At 41.4% G+C, this 18,095-nt stretch overlaps 1 protein-coding gene across 2 annotated transcripts in view; it reads left to right on the forward strand.

Moving 5' to 3' along the window:
• The window catches only part of ENOX1 (ecto-NOX disulfide-thiol exchanger 1), a 499,678-nt gene that overhangs the window by 23,105 nt on the left and 458,478 nt on the right, over positions 1-18,095 (forward strand). The window lies entirely within an intron of this gene.

An 18,095-nucleotide genomic window follows, 5' to 3' on the forward strand; every position in this document is an offset into this window, starting at 1 on the left:
TTCTGTCTTGAGTGGAGCTCAGCCAAACCACGGATTGAGCTCAATATTCCCAAATAAGAGATCTAAGAACTTCATATTTATCTAATAGAAGAGACTTATGATCTTCCAGATAGGTCTAATTTAGTCTAATCTCAGACAGATGTTTCTTCTGTGCCTTTCTCTAAATGAGAAACTACTTATATTAAACTATCTGTTCAACCTTATATTTAGCTGTGACACTTTGAGTACCTTTCCTAGACCTGAAGAAAAGCTCTGTGTCTCTTGAAAGCTTGTCTCTCTCTCAACAGAAGTTGGCCCAATAAAACATATTACCTCACTCACCTTGTTTCTCTAAATGATTCAGAGTAAGATCTCCGAATCTAGAATAAATTTTCATGGGAATAATAAAGCTTCCTTTGCTTTATTCATTTATTATTTGTAGTGAAATCTTGTTTGATGTTTCTGATTTTTTGAAAAAACATTTTGGCTTGTGTCATGGGGCTAAAATAAAGATAGCTACAAAACTGGAATACGGAAAAATGTGGTTCCTGTTGTATTAATTTCAATGAAATAAATAGGCCAAAGGTGTTAAGATAACCCAAGCACTGTCCAACATAAAACTGTGTTAAATAAGGCCCAGGGTTTGGTATATAGAGACCTAAGCCTGCTTATTACCATGGCAAACACACCATTAAAAATCCTTTTTAACTTTTTTTTAAAGATACAGAAAAGAAGAAAAAAACAGCGAAAGCATTTTGAAATGTGAAGTATTAAGTAAGGCTTTCATTTTAACTACATCCCTTGTTCCCTTACCCTTTAGCTGTAGACAGTTTTTAGAAGGAACCCCCCATTTCTTCCTGTTTGACATCTCTTGAGTGGTAATAATGGTCCTTTTTGGGGAGAAGAGAAGAATTTAGTTGAGATGAGCTAGAGATGTCATTGCTGCAGTTGCTGTTAAAGTCCAGTCTTAGAAGTAACTCCCCCTACCCGCCTTGTTTGACAGTCTCTTAGATGGTATTAAAGATGGTAATAAGTGTCATCCCATGTGGTGTTTGGGATTAAGCTGGAGTCAGTAAGGGTGGGGATGTCACCTTGGTCCCTCTCTCTCTCTCTCTGGCCCAGTCCAGATCAGGATGATGACGGCCCAGGGTCCCAGGAAATGGTGGGGGTGGCAACCGTGATGCTGAAGCTTGCTTCAGGCATCTTTGTCTGTTCTTCCTGGTTTTTCTTTTTGTTCTTTCATACTTTCCCCACAAAATCCCTTTCTTTTAAGGACCGCAAAAGGGAGTGATAGGTGGAATAGCCCATCCCCTTATTATTTTGTCCATCAATTAGGCTTAATATCTGACATGGTGATTTTGGCTCATTAACTTCCAGCTCCATATCTCCTGTTTTTTAACTAGTATAATTTCAACACAGTTTTTGAATCATCTCAAGTTGGCCTTTTTGTTTAGATTAATTCAATTATTCTGTGTTCCTTTCATAGCTTTTCTCATCAGCATTTTGTTGTTATAGGTTATGGTAACATCTTGTAAACTTTTACATACTTTTTCAGTTGAGATCACAATTTGGATAAATTTGTAGGCCCCCTGCTGAGTTTGAAAATGATGGGCTTGGTTCTTCGTGTTTCAGCTTGCATTTCAAGGACAACATGATCAGGATCAGTGTGTTAACCAGATCGACACATTAGTCTGGGAGGTGGTTACTGTGGCAGAAAAAAGACTAATGGTGCAACTTCATTTTTATTGTTTGTGCATGTTGTTCTACTTCCATAAATAATATGGATGGGACAATTATCCTAGGGGATATAAGTTTTGATCTTTACCTCTAGAAAGGTCACTGATAATTGTGGCTTAACATTTCAGAGAAGGTGTCTTCAGATATGTCTCTGCATGTTCATTTTCCACAGATCTGTGTGCAAGGGGCATCAAAAAATGTGCACAGTAGAAAACTATTGTCTGAAATAGTGCTGCTTTTTTAGTATACAGTAAAAGCTTTGTTATCCGGCATGTTGCGGGAATGGGGGGTGCCGGGTTAGTCAAAAATTCCAGTTAACTAAGAGTTATACTTACGAATGTAGGGAGGGAGTTTGGGTGTGGGAGGGGGCTTGGGGCATGGGGTTGGGGCACAGGAGGGGTTTTGGGGTGCCAGATCCAGGCAGCACTCGCCTCAGGCAGCTCCCTGGAAGTGGCAACATGTCCCTGCTCCTCCTAGGAGGAGGCGCCGCAGCCAGGCAGCTCTGCGCGTTGCCTCCACCCGCAGGAGCCACCCCTGCAGCTCCCATTGGCTGCAGTTCCCGGCCAATGGGAGCTGCAGAGCCAGCGCTCAGGGCAGGGTGGGTGCAGTGCACAGAGTCCCCGTGGCCGTTCCTCCATCTAGAAGCAGCAGGGACATATTGCCTTTTCTGGGGAGCCACGCAGAGCCAGGTAGGGAGCCTGCCAGTCTCGCACCAACCAGACTTTTGGGAGATATCAGAACTGCCAGTTTCTAGAGCTTTCTGGTTGGTAAAGTGACAAATAACACAGCTTTTACTATATTTTGAGAGGAGAGGGAGGATGAAGAAAGTCTTTTATTTTAAATTTTCCCCAGATTGCTGCTCCCTCCAGCTCCCCCTAAACCAGAATTTCTTTTAAGATAACAGTTCATGGTGACTCTCCTTTGGCTGAGAAAGGTTGGATAGTACTTTTAAGAGCCCCTCAACACTGCTCAGAGACTGGAGTCCAAATATTTTCATTTTGGGTTGATCAGTGTTTTTTGATAAAGAATCATGGGCTGTTAACATCAAAATGTATTAAGGAGCTCACTGGAAAAAGAGCAGAATGATGGTATTCCTTCTTCCAAAATAAGTTTTTTTCAGATGAGCTCCAAAAAGTGTGGTTTGTTTGAGTTTTGATATGTATTGCAGTGAAAAAAATCACTCTGACTTTGTTTGAAATTCCTGATTGTTTACATATGGGCACACATCCCACCTGCATGCCCATGTGTGTCTGTGGTGTTTTGTTTTTTTTAAATGTATGACTGACAGACTACAAAATATGCATTATCATGCCCCAAGACAGATTTTCAGGAAAATCTTACATCAATTTGAAATAAGAAATATAAAGAATCAAGTATTTGGTATGTACTAGGCCACATTTTTCACATAGTTATATCTGTATAATCCCATTGGAGTTGCCTGGTGAAACTGAAGGCAGAATTTGGCTTACTGTTTCTTTGATAGGTTAAGGAAATAATCGCTCTGGTTATTTTTTAAATTAGATTAAAACACATTGATTATCAGGTAAGGAGAGAATCTGGTTTTCCTCCTGGGAAGTAGGTGGATTCTCCTTAGGCTACTCTGTTAACATACTTACTGTATTACTATTACTATTTAACCCAGCAGGGTATTTCTATGGCTACTTTACTCTGCTGTAATGCATTCAATAGATATTCATCTCTATTCATCTGTGGGAAAAATCAGAGTCTGAAGAATAAAGAGTCCCTTACTGGTTAAGAGATGCTTTTGCTTTTAGAACACATGTTATACACGTGCTTGATATGACTATGCCAATGAGTGATTTGTCATTTGTTTATTTCAGAAGCTCATTTGGAAAGAAGTAAAAGGAGATTTGGAAACTGGTGCAAAAATACAATATCTGATTCAAATCCATTTCCTTAAGCAAATGTAAGACATTTATCTTAAGGATTTTTTTTAATGGACATCGATTCATGGTATTGATTTTTGATTTGTGCTTTCAACTATTCCAAACACCTGGATCACCAGGAATTAGACTAAATACTTTATTTATAATAAAGGGTGAGACTATTCTTTTACTTTTTCACCAAACACCAAATGATAGCTATTTGTACTTGTCAGGTACTAAATGGGGATGTAAAATGTTAACCGGTTAACTGGTAAGCATTAGTCTTACCAGTTAACCACCTTAACCATTGGGTCAGCTGGCCTGCTGGTTCTAGCGGCCCCACGGCGGCTGGCCCACTGACCCCAGCAGCCCCATGCCACAGCCACAGTTAATCGTTTAAATGAACTATTTTTAAATCATTTAAACAGTTAACTTTTTAAACGGTGTTTACATCCCTAGTACTAAATATGAATCTGAAATTAATGCCCTGTAGACCTTGTTAGTTCCTGCTGTATCTGTGAGATCTGAAATCCCTTAGCAAGTGTGCATTTGACAGTAACTAGGGCTTCCATACTGCAGAATCCATTAATCAGTTGCTTGTGTAGCTTCACTATGCAGAAGAGCCAACAGGGGATAAAAATCTGGACTGTCACTTCTTGGAATCACAAACAGTAGCAAAGACAGCCAATGCTTTTGGTGAAAGCCCGTGTATGTATATGTCAGAGGCCATCATAATCCCACGTCTCACTAAAAAGGCTGTTTTAGGTGTCCAATTCTAATATGGCCAACAGACTGCATGACTTATACAGTAATATTTGCTATATACTGTTCATTTCTTTGATGTTGGTGGGGGAATAGGAGACAGCACAGCTCCTCAAATTGTGGAGGGGATAAAAAACCACCTTCCATGCAGCCTCCCTCAAAATCCCCTCCTTCCTGTCCCAAACTTTAATTACTCCTTATTAGTTTAGAATTGTTTGCCAACTGTTTGCCTGCTCCATCCCAGCCTTCAAAAGAAATAGACAACTGTCCATCTCTTATCTGTTTGTAGGTGCCATCAGATAGTTAAATATCTAAATGCCTTAACACCTGCATTTTTTTCTTTAAACAATTTCCCCCTTCACATTGATTATAGACATACTGCACAATTGGAGAGGTTTGGAGATGAGCAGAGAATGAGTAAGGGCATGGAAAAATTCTCAGATGAAGATTGATTGAGAAGACTGGAAATGTTTACCTTAGAAAAGAGATAAATAAGAATGGACATGATAAAAGTATACAAAGTAATGAATAGAGAACGCAGATCAAGAACTTCTTTCTAGTCACCCTGTCTTGTAACACAAGAACGAGAGATACCATTCAATGAAATTGGAAGGTAGCAAATTCAAAACTAACAAAAGGAATTTTTTCCCCCAGACAATTAACCAGTGGAGGTCCTTGTGACAGGGTTCTAGGCCAAGAGCCTAGCAGGCTTCAGAAAGTGTGGAGACGTTAATATGGACAACAAGAATATCTAGGGTTGTTATAGTAAAGATTAACAATTTAGTAACGCTTGTGTTTGAGGGCCTAAACCGACTTTTAATTATTGAGGGTTTGGAGGAAACTTAAGAGACAGGCTATCCCATGACTGCCTCCTGCCACTGCTGGAGACAAAACACTGGACTAGGTGAACCACTGGTCTAACTGAGTATGGCAATTCTTGTGTTCCTTTAAGGGTGCTAATTTGGAAGACTTCTTTAAAACTTTAGCCCAAAAAAGTTTAAATATTAAACCTAACATCAACATAAAACTAATTTGTGAATGAGCTTTCTCATGTTTTTTTCTCTGAATTCCTTAGGAGAACACTGCCTTCTCCCTGGCTAGCTTGTAATTTTGTTGATCATTCATAAATGCTAATATGCTGTTTAGCTATGATTTATATTGCAAACTTTGACCCATCACATTCCTTAGGGTTCAAGATCAGTGCTAAATGTATCTTGTTTAGGTCTCTGTCTCATATTGTTGGCAAGAGTTGATTGTTCCACAATGGGTGAAAGCAGAATACTGTATAATAGTGCTTGGAGTGTGCTACGGACCCCCATGATCTGATTTGGAGATGGATAGAGACCTCTTTAATATTTTTAATGAAATAAATACTGCTGGTAATTGTATGATTACAGGAGATATAGATTGGAGGACAAGTGCTACTAATAATGATAGGCCCCAGATTGTCCTTGATGTGATAGCTGACAGATTCCTTCCCCAAGTAGTCACTGAATCAACAACAGATGATGCCATTTTAGATTTAGTATTGGTGGGTAGTGAGGACCTCATAGAAAAACTGGTTGTAGGGGACAACCTTGGTTTGGCTGATCATGAGCTAATTCAGTAGAAAGTAAATGGAATAATAAACAAAAATAGATCTACAACTAGGTTTCAAAAGAGCAAACTTAAAAAAAATTAAGCTAATCACTTAGGGAAGTGGACTGAAGAACGTAAGTATCTGAATATGGAGGAGGCTTGGAATTACTTTAAGTCAAAGTTGCCAAAGCTATCTGAAGCCCGTATCCCAAGCAAGGGGAAAAAATTCATAGGGAAGGGTTGCGGACCAAACTGAATGAGCAAACAGGTAATTAAGAGAAACCAGAAAGCCTACACGGAATGGAAGATGGGATGAATCATCAAGGAAAGTTACCTCTTGGAGGTCAGAAATTGTAGGGAAAACATGTGAACTGTCGAAAAGTCAAGCAGAGTTGGACCTTTCAAAGGAAATTATAACCAATAGTAAATGGTTGTATAGCCATATAAATAAAAAGAAAACAAGGAAAGAAGAAGTGTGACTGCTGTGCACTGAAGATGGGGTGGAGATTAAAGATAATCTAGGCATGGCCAACACCTAAATGAATACTATGCATCAGTTTTTAATAAGGGTAATGAGTATATTAGGGGTAGTGCCAGGGTCGTTAATAGAAATAAGGCTATGGAAATAGAAGTTACCACATCTGAGGTGGAAGTCCAAGTCAAACCGCTTACTGGGACCAAATCAGGAGGCCCGGATAAGCTCCATCCAAGAATATTAAAGGAAGTGGGACATAAAATTGCAAGATCAATAGCAGGGATTTTTAATGAATCTGTAAACTTGAGGGTCTTACCCTATGACTGGAGGATTGCTAATACAGTTTCTATTTTTAAGAAAGGGGAAAAAGTGATCCAGGAAACTACAGGCCCCTTAGTTTAACCTCAATTGTATGTAATGTCTTGGAACAAATTTTGAAAAATAAAGTAGTTAAGGAAATACAGGTAAATGGTAATTGAGGTAAAATACAACATGGTTTTGTAAAAGGAAGATTGTGCCAGACCAACCTGATCTCTGAGAAGATAACTGGCTTTTTAGACAAAGGAAATTCAGTCAGTTTTATCTACTTGGATTTCAGTAAGGCATTTGATATAGTTCCACATGGGAAATTATTAGTTAAATGGAAAGGATGGAAATTAATATGAGAATTGAAAAGTGGAAAAGGAACTGGTTAAAAGGAAGACTACAAAGGTCTTACTGAAAGGGGAACTGTCAGGCTGGGGGGAGGTTACTAGTGGAGTTCCTCAGGGATTGGTTTTGGGACCAATCTTCATTAACATTTTCATTAATGACTTTGGCACCAAAAATGGGACTGTGCTAATAAAATTTGCAGATGACACAAAGTTGGGAAGTATTGCCAATACGGAGGAGGATCAGAATATCCTACAAGAAGAGTTGGACACCCTTGAAAACTGGAGGAATAGAAATGGGATGAAATTTAAAAGTGCAGAGTGCAAGGTCATGCACCTTAGTGACTACCACAAGATTTTTTCCTATAAGCTGGAGATGTATCAGTTGGAAGTGACAGAGGAGAGAAAGACCTGGGTGTATTGATTGATCACAGAGGGATAAGTACCAGGGTTGGAGAAAAGTTACTTAAGTGCCAATGTGGATGCAAGAACAAATGGCTATAAACTGGCCATCAACAAGTTTAGGCTTCAAATTAGGTGAAAGTTACTAACCATCAAGGAGTGAAGTTCTGGAGCAACCCTGTAAGGGTAGCAGTGGGAGCAAAAGACCTAACTGGCTTTAACACTTATCTTGATAAATTTATGGAGGGGATGATATGATGAGACTGCCTACAGTGGCATGTAGCTGATCTGCGATTGCTAGAAGCAAATATCTCCAATGGCCGGTGATGGAACACTAGATGGGAGGGCTTTGAATTATTACAGAGAATTCTATTCCAGGTGTCTGGTTGATGGGTCCTGCCCACATGCTCCAGGTTCAACTGCTCACCATATTTGAGGTCAGGAAGGAATTTTCCCCACGGTCAGATTGGCAGAGACCCTGGGGGTTTTTCACCTTCCTCTTCAGCCTGGGACATGTATCACTTGCAGGTTTAAACTAGTCTAAATAGAGGATTCTCTGTGACATGAAGTCTTTAAATCATGATTTGAGGACTTCAGTAACTCAGCCAGAGGTTAGGGTCTATTACAGGAGTTCCCGGGAACGGCCGCGGGGAAAGGACCAGAAACCCCCAGCCCCTCCCACGGAGCTGCGTCTCCATCTCCGTACTACAGCAGCCGCAGGAGAACTGGGCTGGGGGCGGTACAGCTGCCGGAGGAGCGGCAGGCAACCTGCTCTTTGCGCCGCTGCTGCCTCTCCCAGTGGGGACAGGAGCAGAAACCCCAACCCCGCCCCCCCCAGCCCTCTTCTTCGGCGGGGCTGCTGCTGGGTCTTTCCGGTCCGCTGTACCGGCTGTAAATCGCTTGCTGGTACAGCGGACCGGAGTGTTCTGGCGTACGTGCACTGTTGGTTCTGGTCCTAGTGCCTATGAGTCTGTTTTAACTTAATAATGGTAAATGAGCGGCATGTTTCAGTTTTTGAAGTTAAGACACCTGCATCTTGCACCAAACAGTATGGAGCTTCGAAAACTTTTAATGTTTTGCCCCTTTATATATATATATATATATATATATATACACACACACACACACTGGGCTTCCATGCCTCTGAGGACATAAACATCTCACCTCGGCCCCTGAGCCCACAATATCTGTTGTTATACCTCCTGGCTGAGGGCACTCTTCTGAGCTAATCAGCGATGCTCCTGTGTGGGCTGGAGGGGCATAGGTGCTCTTTTACATTGCTCCTTAGTGCCTCTGCAACACTTTTTTCCCACTCCTGTTATGCTAATCTGATTTTTTTTTAAATGAGATTATTTTCGAGGCCTTCCTACTTATGTATATGGTGCCATAAAAATGTATGGCACTTTAGAGACAAATAATAGATAATGCCTTGTAATTTATGAAATTTTCTGTTAATTAGTGTCCCACCCATAGGCTGTTACTGATCAGACCCTGGTATTGATCCCATCGTGCCAGGTTTGTAGATGGCATCCCTAGTCTCCCTGCCATGGCAGTAATGCTGAATTACTGCCCCTGACCAGTGGCCTTAATGCTAAAGGTCTACAGCGCCACAGCAGCCATGCCCCAAGCCCCTGATTGGCTGGGCAAACAGCATTCCCACTGGATACCTGGACTGTATAAAGACCCAACAGGAAGAGGAAGCTGCCTGAGAAACAGGCCATTGCCCACTGGATGCTGCCTAAACTGCATTGCCTTGCTGCCCTGCTGTCTTGCCTGACTGTGCCTTGCCACCCCGCCTCTCTATCCTGCCAACACAGCTGCTTTGGATTGGATCTTCCAGCTACTGACCCCTGCTAGAACTCTGACAATTGCCCTGGTCTGCCTCTAACATTGATTGACCTCCCAGCTACCAGCCCCACCATGTACCATTTGCCCACAGCTCTGGACTGCCCCTACCCTGCTTCAGCCGCTGGTCATGACAGTTTGCTCAGACCTTCTTCAGTCCTCCTAGGTTTATGCTACCCCAAAAGGCTACAGAACCCAGAGGCCTGGCATCAGCAGCGTCTCAGGGGATGCTGAGCCCCCAGGAGTGGCTAGCCCATGTACATACGAAAAACTAAGCCTTGCAGGCTATGCTGGACCAGCTTTAGGTCGAAAATTGCATCCTTTGGGAACAGATCAAAAAACTGCAAGCGGCGACTCCTTTCCTGACCCAGCATCTCACATCACCTTCTGAACCCAAGCCCACTGTGCCTTTATCAGAACACTATGATGGGACCAGTAGCAAGTTTTGAGGTTTCATGAACCAGTGCAGGCTCTATTTCCTGCTATAGCTCCCAGCCTAAAAGACAGACCAAGCAAAGGTGAGACTGGTCATCAGCCTTTTGAACAGGAGAGGCTCTGGACTGGGTGTTCCCTCTGCTAGAGCAGGATCATCCTGTATGGGCCAGCTGGCACATATTTCTGAGGACCTTTGAGACAATTTTTGATGACTTTCACCAGGTTTGCACTGTGGAGGTGGCCTTACAAAGACTCTGTCAGGCCTTATGGTGATCTGCATTGTATCCAGCCCATTTCCAATGCCTAGTTGCTTGGAATGGACTGGCCCAGCTGCACCAATTTGGTCTTGGTCTCAGTGAGAAAATAAAAGATGAGCTTAGATGCATTTATTGAGCTTTGCATCCAAATCAACACACGACTTAAGCAGCGATGACCTAATGAAAGAGGGATTCTACCCTGCATCCAAACACTGTCTGCAAACCCTGTGAAGGTCCCCTCACCTGAGCCCATGCAAGTGGATTCAGCATGGGTCCTGCTGGACCCATGTGAACAGGGATGCCGATAGTGAGAAAATTTGTGCTTTTACTGTGGTGGCACCAGCCATATGGTATCCTTCTGTCTTATCAAGTCCCCGAGCAGCCAGCTCCAAAAAAATGATCGTGCCCAGCCTCAATAAGGGAGTTGAGCCTGGGGAATACTGGGAAAATCCCATGAAGGCCCTTCCATCAACCCATGCCGTGCACCTGGCCCAGCACCTTGAAGTTGTCCCTGCATCTACAATTCCAGCTGCAATTCTGCCTTTGGGTTTCTGGACAGGTACTTCCCCTAAAAAAAGCCTACGGACACTGGAGCAGGCGATAGCTTTGTGGATGCTACTGTGGCTCAAGTACTTGGCCTGCCCATACCTAAGGCCGCCCCGATCTAGTCAAGACAGTTGATTGATAGCTGCTTGCCTGTGGTCCCATTGTGATGATTGAGGAGCACCATAAGCTCCTCCAGTTCAGGCTGATCTGGTCCCCACATTTCCCTTTGATACTTGAAATCCTCTGGTTGGCAAAACGACCCACATATCTCCTGGCGACAGCCCACCATGACATTTAACTCTGAATTCTACTGGGACAACTGCCTCCTGACTTCCAAACTTGACCCCTTGGAATCTCAGGTGAGACACCTTGCCTGGGCTCCAGAAACAGAGAGAGATGGTCAGGCAACAGAGCGGGCTTCTCTGCTGTGAGGGTCAGCCATCACTCTCCCCGCGAAGTACCAGGAATGTTCACATGTCTTCAGAAAACAAAGCACAGACACATTGCCCCCTCACCAGCAATATGACCATCTGGTTGACTTACAATCTGGAGCAAGATTCTGTTTGGCTGAATATACTCTGTGTCAGAGTCCAGATTAGCTGCTCTTCAGAATTATATCCACCAGGATCTCGAAAAAGGTTTTATCCCGCATTCCACCTTCCTGGCCAGGGCCTCTGTCCTCTTGACCTCAGCTCTGGACTGCCTCCTTCCAGCTTCGGTCACTGGGTATTACAGTTACATAGCATTCAAGTTTTTTCTCTGTTTCTTGCAATCAAAGAAGTTCTCAGACTTCACATTTATTTCAGGTGGCCTTAGCCATGTCTTGCTATTAACTAAGATCTGCAGAGTTAGTCTGAGATGGTTTAAATAAGGAGTGAAACTAAGTGCAACAGACCCCATCTTTGGGCTAGTAGGAGCTTCAGAGACACTTCTGCAAATCTTTTTTTTTGGGGGGTGGGGGGTTTCTTGTTGGGTTTTTTTTACTACTTATTAGTGTTCCTTAATAAACAAACATGTAAGGCATCAAATGTCAGAATCAAAATGTTCCCTGGCTCTAACCTGCCCTCTTTGGACAAGGATATTGAGAAAGTGACACAGAGTCAACTGGCAGTATCTAGGATCTCAGATTTCTTTATTCCCTGTTGACCTGGCTCAGGTCTGTGTATGACATACAGATAGCATTGCTCTTGTTGGCTGATGACCCCTCCTAGAAATGGATAAAGGTCAATTGTCCATGTTTACTCAAAAGCTGTTGATACATACACAATGCCTTTTACAGTGCTCTTTGTTGAACTGATTGCTGATCCTGACATGGGTGGAAAGGATTATTTTTGAGTGTCTCTGTTCCTTCCTTTCAGAGAGATCCCAGAAGGTGAAGTAGAATAATTATTCACACTAAGATATTTTTATCTTGAGCAGTTCTGCTAGGTAGGGTCTGTTCTGTTATCACTGCTGCTTAATGCCCCTGTAAGGGAGCTGGAGCAAATCATGGTTGGGCTATGGTGCTATTGGTATGCTGATGATGTGCCAGTCTGCCGCCTTTTCGTTAGATCCAGATGGTAACTGTCCAGTGCTTGGGGGGAGATAGAGATAGGTAAGGCCTCTGTAAATGGATTTGTTGCATTGTCTCTTAAAGAAGGGAATATATGCACTCATCCCTTCTGACCTTCTGCAGTACGAGTGCACATCTAGCCAACTTGGGCCTGTGTTCTTCAAACTGCATTATCTCTGTTGATAATGGGATTCTTAAAGTAGTATAAAGAGAATAGGGTTTTTTTTCATTAGTTAGACCATAGACCTCAAATTTCATCCAGTACTAGACTGGGAGCTGGTTTAATGCACACAGCACTAGTATGATTATTTTCCCTCCTCTACCCCTCCACTGATGGGTCCACTTTGGAAACATGTGGCTGCATGTTTTATAAGTTGCAACTTCCACTGTATGTAGAAAGCTAGAAATAGAGAACATTGCAGCACCTCTTTGTAGAAGTGACAAAGGAATGAATCGCTGTGGTCAGGATCTGCCTCTGAGGGAAGCAGGTGAAATCCTGTCTTATAGAGATTGGGTGGGGGGGGGAGGAAAAGGCTATTTCTGGCCACTGTTGCAACTAAGGTGTCCAACCATAGAGATGTGTCTGAATCTGAACATGCATGTAGAGGTATAGAGTCTAATTCAAAGCGCAGGTAGAAATACTCCAGTTGGCCTCAGTAGACTTTGTATTCAGCCCATAATGAACACTTTTGAATCCTGAAAAATAAATAAATAAAAGTAACTTAAGCAGAGGACCTTTTAAACTGTACACATGCAAGAGAATTAACTTCTTATCATCTTGGTTGGCCCATATGATGCTCACCTACTTTATATTTCTCAAAACTCTCAGATGAAATGGAATTAAAGGATTATTATTATTATTATTAAGCTATTTGTAAATGAGTTAATGAAAACATTACTTTGCTATACATGTCATTGAGCATGGGTCATTAAACAGGGTGGCAAACATCTTTTGATACATCTTTCTTTAGTAGGCAATTTGCAATCTATTTTCATTGCCATGTATATGCAGCAGGAGGGGATAGAAATAAACAGTAATTAAAATAACTTCTTTTCCTGCAGGATTTTTCCCCCTTCATTCTTTTTATGCACTTGCTATATTATATTTCCTTAGGTTTTAATCATTTTATAGTGGTGTATTTGCTTTTGCTGTTGGGCTCTGTATCATTTTATTTTAAAACCTTTTTTTCAAGGATATATGACCTTAAAATAAACATAAAAATACTTCCTGTGGTCCAAACCTAATCATCTAAGATCATCCTGGAAATGATGCCTTAGGTATAGGGTTGCCAATTTTGGTAAAACATATTCCTGGAGGTTTCATCACATTACATAATCTTTAATTAAAGATTAATCTTTAATTCATGGAGACTCCAGGAAAATCCTGGAGGGTTAGCAACCCTACTTAGGTCCCAATCTTGCAATTACTTACAGATGTGCTTAACTTTAAACATGGAAGTAGTTCCTCTGAAGTCAGACTGCTCCCAAGCTTAAAATAAAGCATGTGCATAAGCCCTTGCAGGTTTGGGGCCTTAATTATGAACATTCAATACCTTACATGAAGTAAAAATTTAGAGTTGTAGTATATCCTCCTTTGATCCAGAATATCAGTTTCCGTTCTTTCTCCCACATCTTGCTACTGCAAAAATATTAGCCAGTTTTGAGAACCTATACCTTTGATTTCCATTTGTTTTCTGTTATTAAATTGGCTTACATATTTTACACCTAAAGCCAGTGCTTAATGGAATGAAGATAATTTCCCAGAGGGAAACACTGTTGTGTTTGAGAGAAATTTGCCTTAAGATTATATCTGTAGCTTCCAAACAAATGGAGGGAGACTAAACAGTCTCTTCCTTGTTTTAGTTTGTTTATAAATGCTAGTGATACACATGTGCAACCCAAGGCACTTGAGTGTAGTGCTTATGCATTGTTCATTTGAAATTAATTGTACTGTGAATGTTTCAGAATGACACATTGTATGAGTGTGATCTTTGTTAGAGGCAGGCTAAATTAGACAGTGACTTATACCCCTGGTAACCCAATTGACTTCAGTGTAGAGTTTAGTCTATTGTTTCAAATGCTTGTGTTCTATGCTAGATATTTTGGTTTTCTACTATAATCTGGAGAGAATAGAAACCTGTAATCTTTTTGTTGCTGTTCTTATTACTTGGATATGAATTGTTGCTCCACCCTTATGTCTTTACTTCATTTAGACCCTTGTCATTTTAACCCTTGCTATTAATATATAGAAAAGTCAATGAGAAGGAAAAAACATCAGACTGATTGGAAAGCCGGGAAGCCTCCAGTGTTTGTACTAGAGAGAATATATTTCATGAGGCAAAGAGTTAAACTGAAAGACTTCCATAGACTTACAGAGCCAATTAAGAGTGTGCTGTCTCTTACTCTGCATGCATGCCCTTGTGCAGTAAAATGTAATTTATGTTAGTAATGTATGCTGTCCCTGCATAATGACCTGGGCTCAAGCTGTGACATATTCAATACACTGTGACAGTGAAAGAAGAAGACCTACATATACACATGCGTAAAGCTGGATTATTAAAACTGGAATAGCAAGGTAAAGTTAAAGACTATACTGTCTGCTCTTTAACTGCAGGCAGAAAAAAATCAGATCTTAAGATATATGCTTGTTCTTGCAAGGTCCTTGAACAGATATTAAACTGCTTGGTGTCAGAAGGACCTGCCAAGCTGGCAACTAATGAGAATTAATCTGGGTGAGAATTTTTTAAATTAATAGTGTATGAAATTGTAGACACTGGATTATCTTGTCTCTCTGCTGCTTCTATTAGCTTTTAAGTGTTTAATAGTTGGGAATCTGTCAGTTACTTGGAGGTGAATTTATTTGAAATGGTATTAAAAGTAGGGGGCTCATTTTCTATTTCACACCTATTTTCTGAGATTTGAGAATGTGTTTGGCATCTTTTAAAGGGATGTGCACAGATGTAATGCAGAAGTAGTAGATTTTCATAGTGTTAGACATGGTTTTGCAGAGAATATTTTTGGTGTGTGTGTATATGCAGTATGTATTGAAATCCATTATGTTATGAAGTACATGTACTATATGCCTACCTCATACTTGTACAAATCTGTAAAAGATACATCTGAATGTCTGTGGTGCACTCAGATTTATAAACCAAAAACACTACCTGTACTTTGTCAGTTGGCATAAAAAAAACCACAAAAAAACGAAAAACAAAACCCAACAACAGCAACACTAGAAGACATTCTCTCAATTTGCTACCATCATCTCATGATTATTTCTTAGCGACTTAACTGTTGTCTTCATGCTATGTTTGCTTTCCATTTTGGAAGGTGCTGCAGACCTCTCTGATGTATGAGTTGTTTATGCTGGCTAATGCTATCTAATCTATCTAGCCATGTATGCCACTCTCATCTCTATGGTATTGGTCTGATTCAGAAGCAACCTCAACAAAGGCTTGTCTGAGAGAACATAAATGAAGAAACGTATTATCAGCATTGTAGAAGCTTAGGACACATACTGTACTGGGAGCTTGCCTTAAAGAACAGCAGAACTGATGGCTGAAGCCATTAGTCTGTAGCTAGTTTTGAAAGTCCTTCTAGGCCTTTCTGCCCCACTGACACTTGAGACCATTACTCCTTGTTCTGTCATCAGCTACCATGAGAACAGTCTAGATCCATCCTCTTTGGAACCCCCTTTCAGGTAGTTGAAAGCAGCTATCAAATCCCCCCTCATTCTTCTCTTCCGTAGACTAAACATCCCCAGTTCCCTCAGCCTCTCTTCATAACTCACTTGTTCCAGTCCCCTAATCATTTTTGTTGCCCTCCGCTGGACTCTTTTTCCAATTTTTCCACATCCTTCTTGTAGTGTGGGGCCCAAAACTGGACACAGTACTCCAGATGAGGCCTCACCAGTGTCGAATAGAGAGGAACGATCACGTCCCTTGATCTGCTGGCAATGCCCCTACTTATACATCCCAAAATGCCATTGGCCTTCTTGGCAACAAGGGTACACTGTTGACTCATATCCAGCTTCTCGTCCACTGTAACCCCTAGGTCCTTTTCTGCAGAACTGCTGCCTAGCCATTCGGTCCCTAGTCTGTAGCGGTGCATTGGATTCTTCCGTACTAAGTAGCATGAGCACTGTCAAGAAGAAGGTGGCCCTATCGGAGAACTACATGCTGCCTGGGGAATACTGTTTTCACAAGGGTGAGTTATACCTTTATGAAGCCAAATAGAAAAACAACTTGAGGGAGTTAGCTGCAGCCCACCCTACAAGTTAACCATGCACTTGAAATAACCTTGTATTGGAATTTAAAATGTGCAGAGCATATTAGTAGGCTAGTAAATATGTATTCCAGTGACCTTTACAAAAATGTTCCTACTTTATGGTTGTGCTAGTAGAGGTTACTACAGTGCTAATTTTATATTCCCAAAGTACAATGATACTGGGAAGAGCTGATTTAACGTTTATTGAGAGTTAACTTTAAGCAAACTAATCAGATCATCTGCATCAATGGAGGGGTTCAAACATACCATACAAGTCCAGTAGAAAATGGAATGGGTAGGAAAAGTATTTGATTTGTGGATTGAGAGTATTTGATTGAGAGTGGATTAAAAGTTTCTCTGCAGCATAACACTAAGCTAGACCCTGTCTGATCTTTAAGTCTTAGTGACGAAAGCTGCAGGATCTAACATTTCATATGGCACAAATTAAGCTAAAGGCACAAGAGGAGTATAAGAATGGGATATTATGTGAGTAGCTCTTTATTTTGTTCTTGCATCTGGATTTGAGGGAAAGAAATCAAGTAAGCATTCATGCAGGTGAGTTTATAGGGGAGGCAAATACTACAGCGGCAGGAAGAAGCCCCTTGCATCATTCAGCCTTTATATTATCTGTCCACTTTGGAAGCAGAGTTGATGGACCTCGTAGGGAGTGGCACTTGTTCTTCCTTGACTTGAATGGTGATGGCTGCTATGCAAGCTTTAAGGATTTAGGAAGTAGGGAGATGGAAAAATGTGGTCCCTTGGGACTTCAAGGGGTGCTCGGGAAAGAAAGAGAGGATGTGTGGATTTCACTCAGTTACAGGTAGGACTACAGATTTGTCTCAGCATTTTTTAAAATAAAAAAATCACGGAGCAGTCATGGTAAATTTAGTAAAGGTCACAGGTTTCATGAATTGGATTTTTACAAAAATGGCAAATGAGGAGGAGGGGCCCTGGAGGAGAGGCTAGAGGGCGAGCCCCACCCCACACTCACAACACAGTGGTGGTTCCTCGGCTCCTGTCCCGCGGGGCTGGGCCCCGTTCATGGATTTGGGACCTGGCACATGGGTTTGCAGCATTGCCTGGTTTGGCAACATTGAGACCTTGTGCATGGGGTCGCAGTGCTGCGAAAACTGAGTGGCACTGTGACCCCATGTGCCAGGTGGTAACTCCTGGAGTGGAAAAGGACAAAAAGCTAAAGTCAGAGACACATGGGAAAATCAAGTTATCCATGACATTTTTCCCACTGCGACAAACCTGCAGCCCTAGTGATAGGTTCTAGATCCTCCCTTGATGTAAATTGGGATTGCTCCACTGAAGTCAATAGCTGTGCCAGTTTACACAAAGCTGGCTCTATATCTACAAGAGAATTGAGTTGTTCAGGTCAGAATTTATATAAAACACATGGTATTAGATACACTTACAAACCTTGAGGAGACTTTCTGTTATGGGGGGACCAATTTGATTCTAGGAAACTAATTGTGTCAAATAGAGAGTTGTAATCTTGAAATTAAAAAAATGTGGAGGAATCTTGGTGCAAGATTATCCCTGAGTTATTTGACACATCATAATATAATCATAGATCTGGACTGGTAAAGATGAAGGCAGTATGTCATGTCTGATACAAGACTCTCACTCTACTAGTTCTAGTATGTTTACAAATACCTAGCTAATGTTTCAAATGAAGTCATTCCCAATTAGGACTTTTGGCTACAAATTAATGAAGAA

This window comes from Natator depressus, chromosome 1 (genome assembly GCF_965152275.1).
Source record: "Natator depressus isolate rNatDep1 chromosome 1, rNatDep2.hap1, whole genome shotgun sequence".
Classification (NCBI taxonomy): domain Eukaryota; kingdom Metazoa; phylum Chordata; order Testudines; family Cheloniidae; genus Natator; species Natator depressus.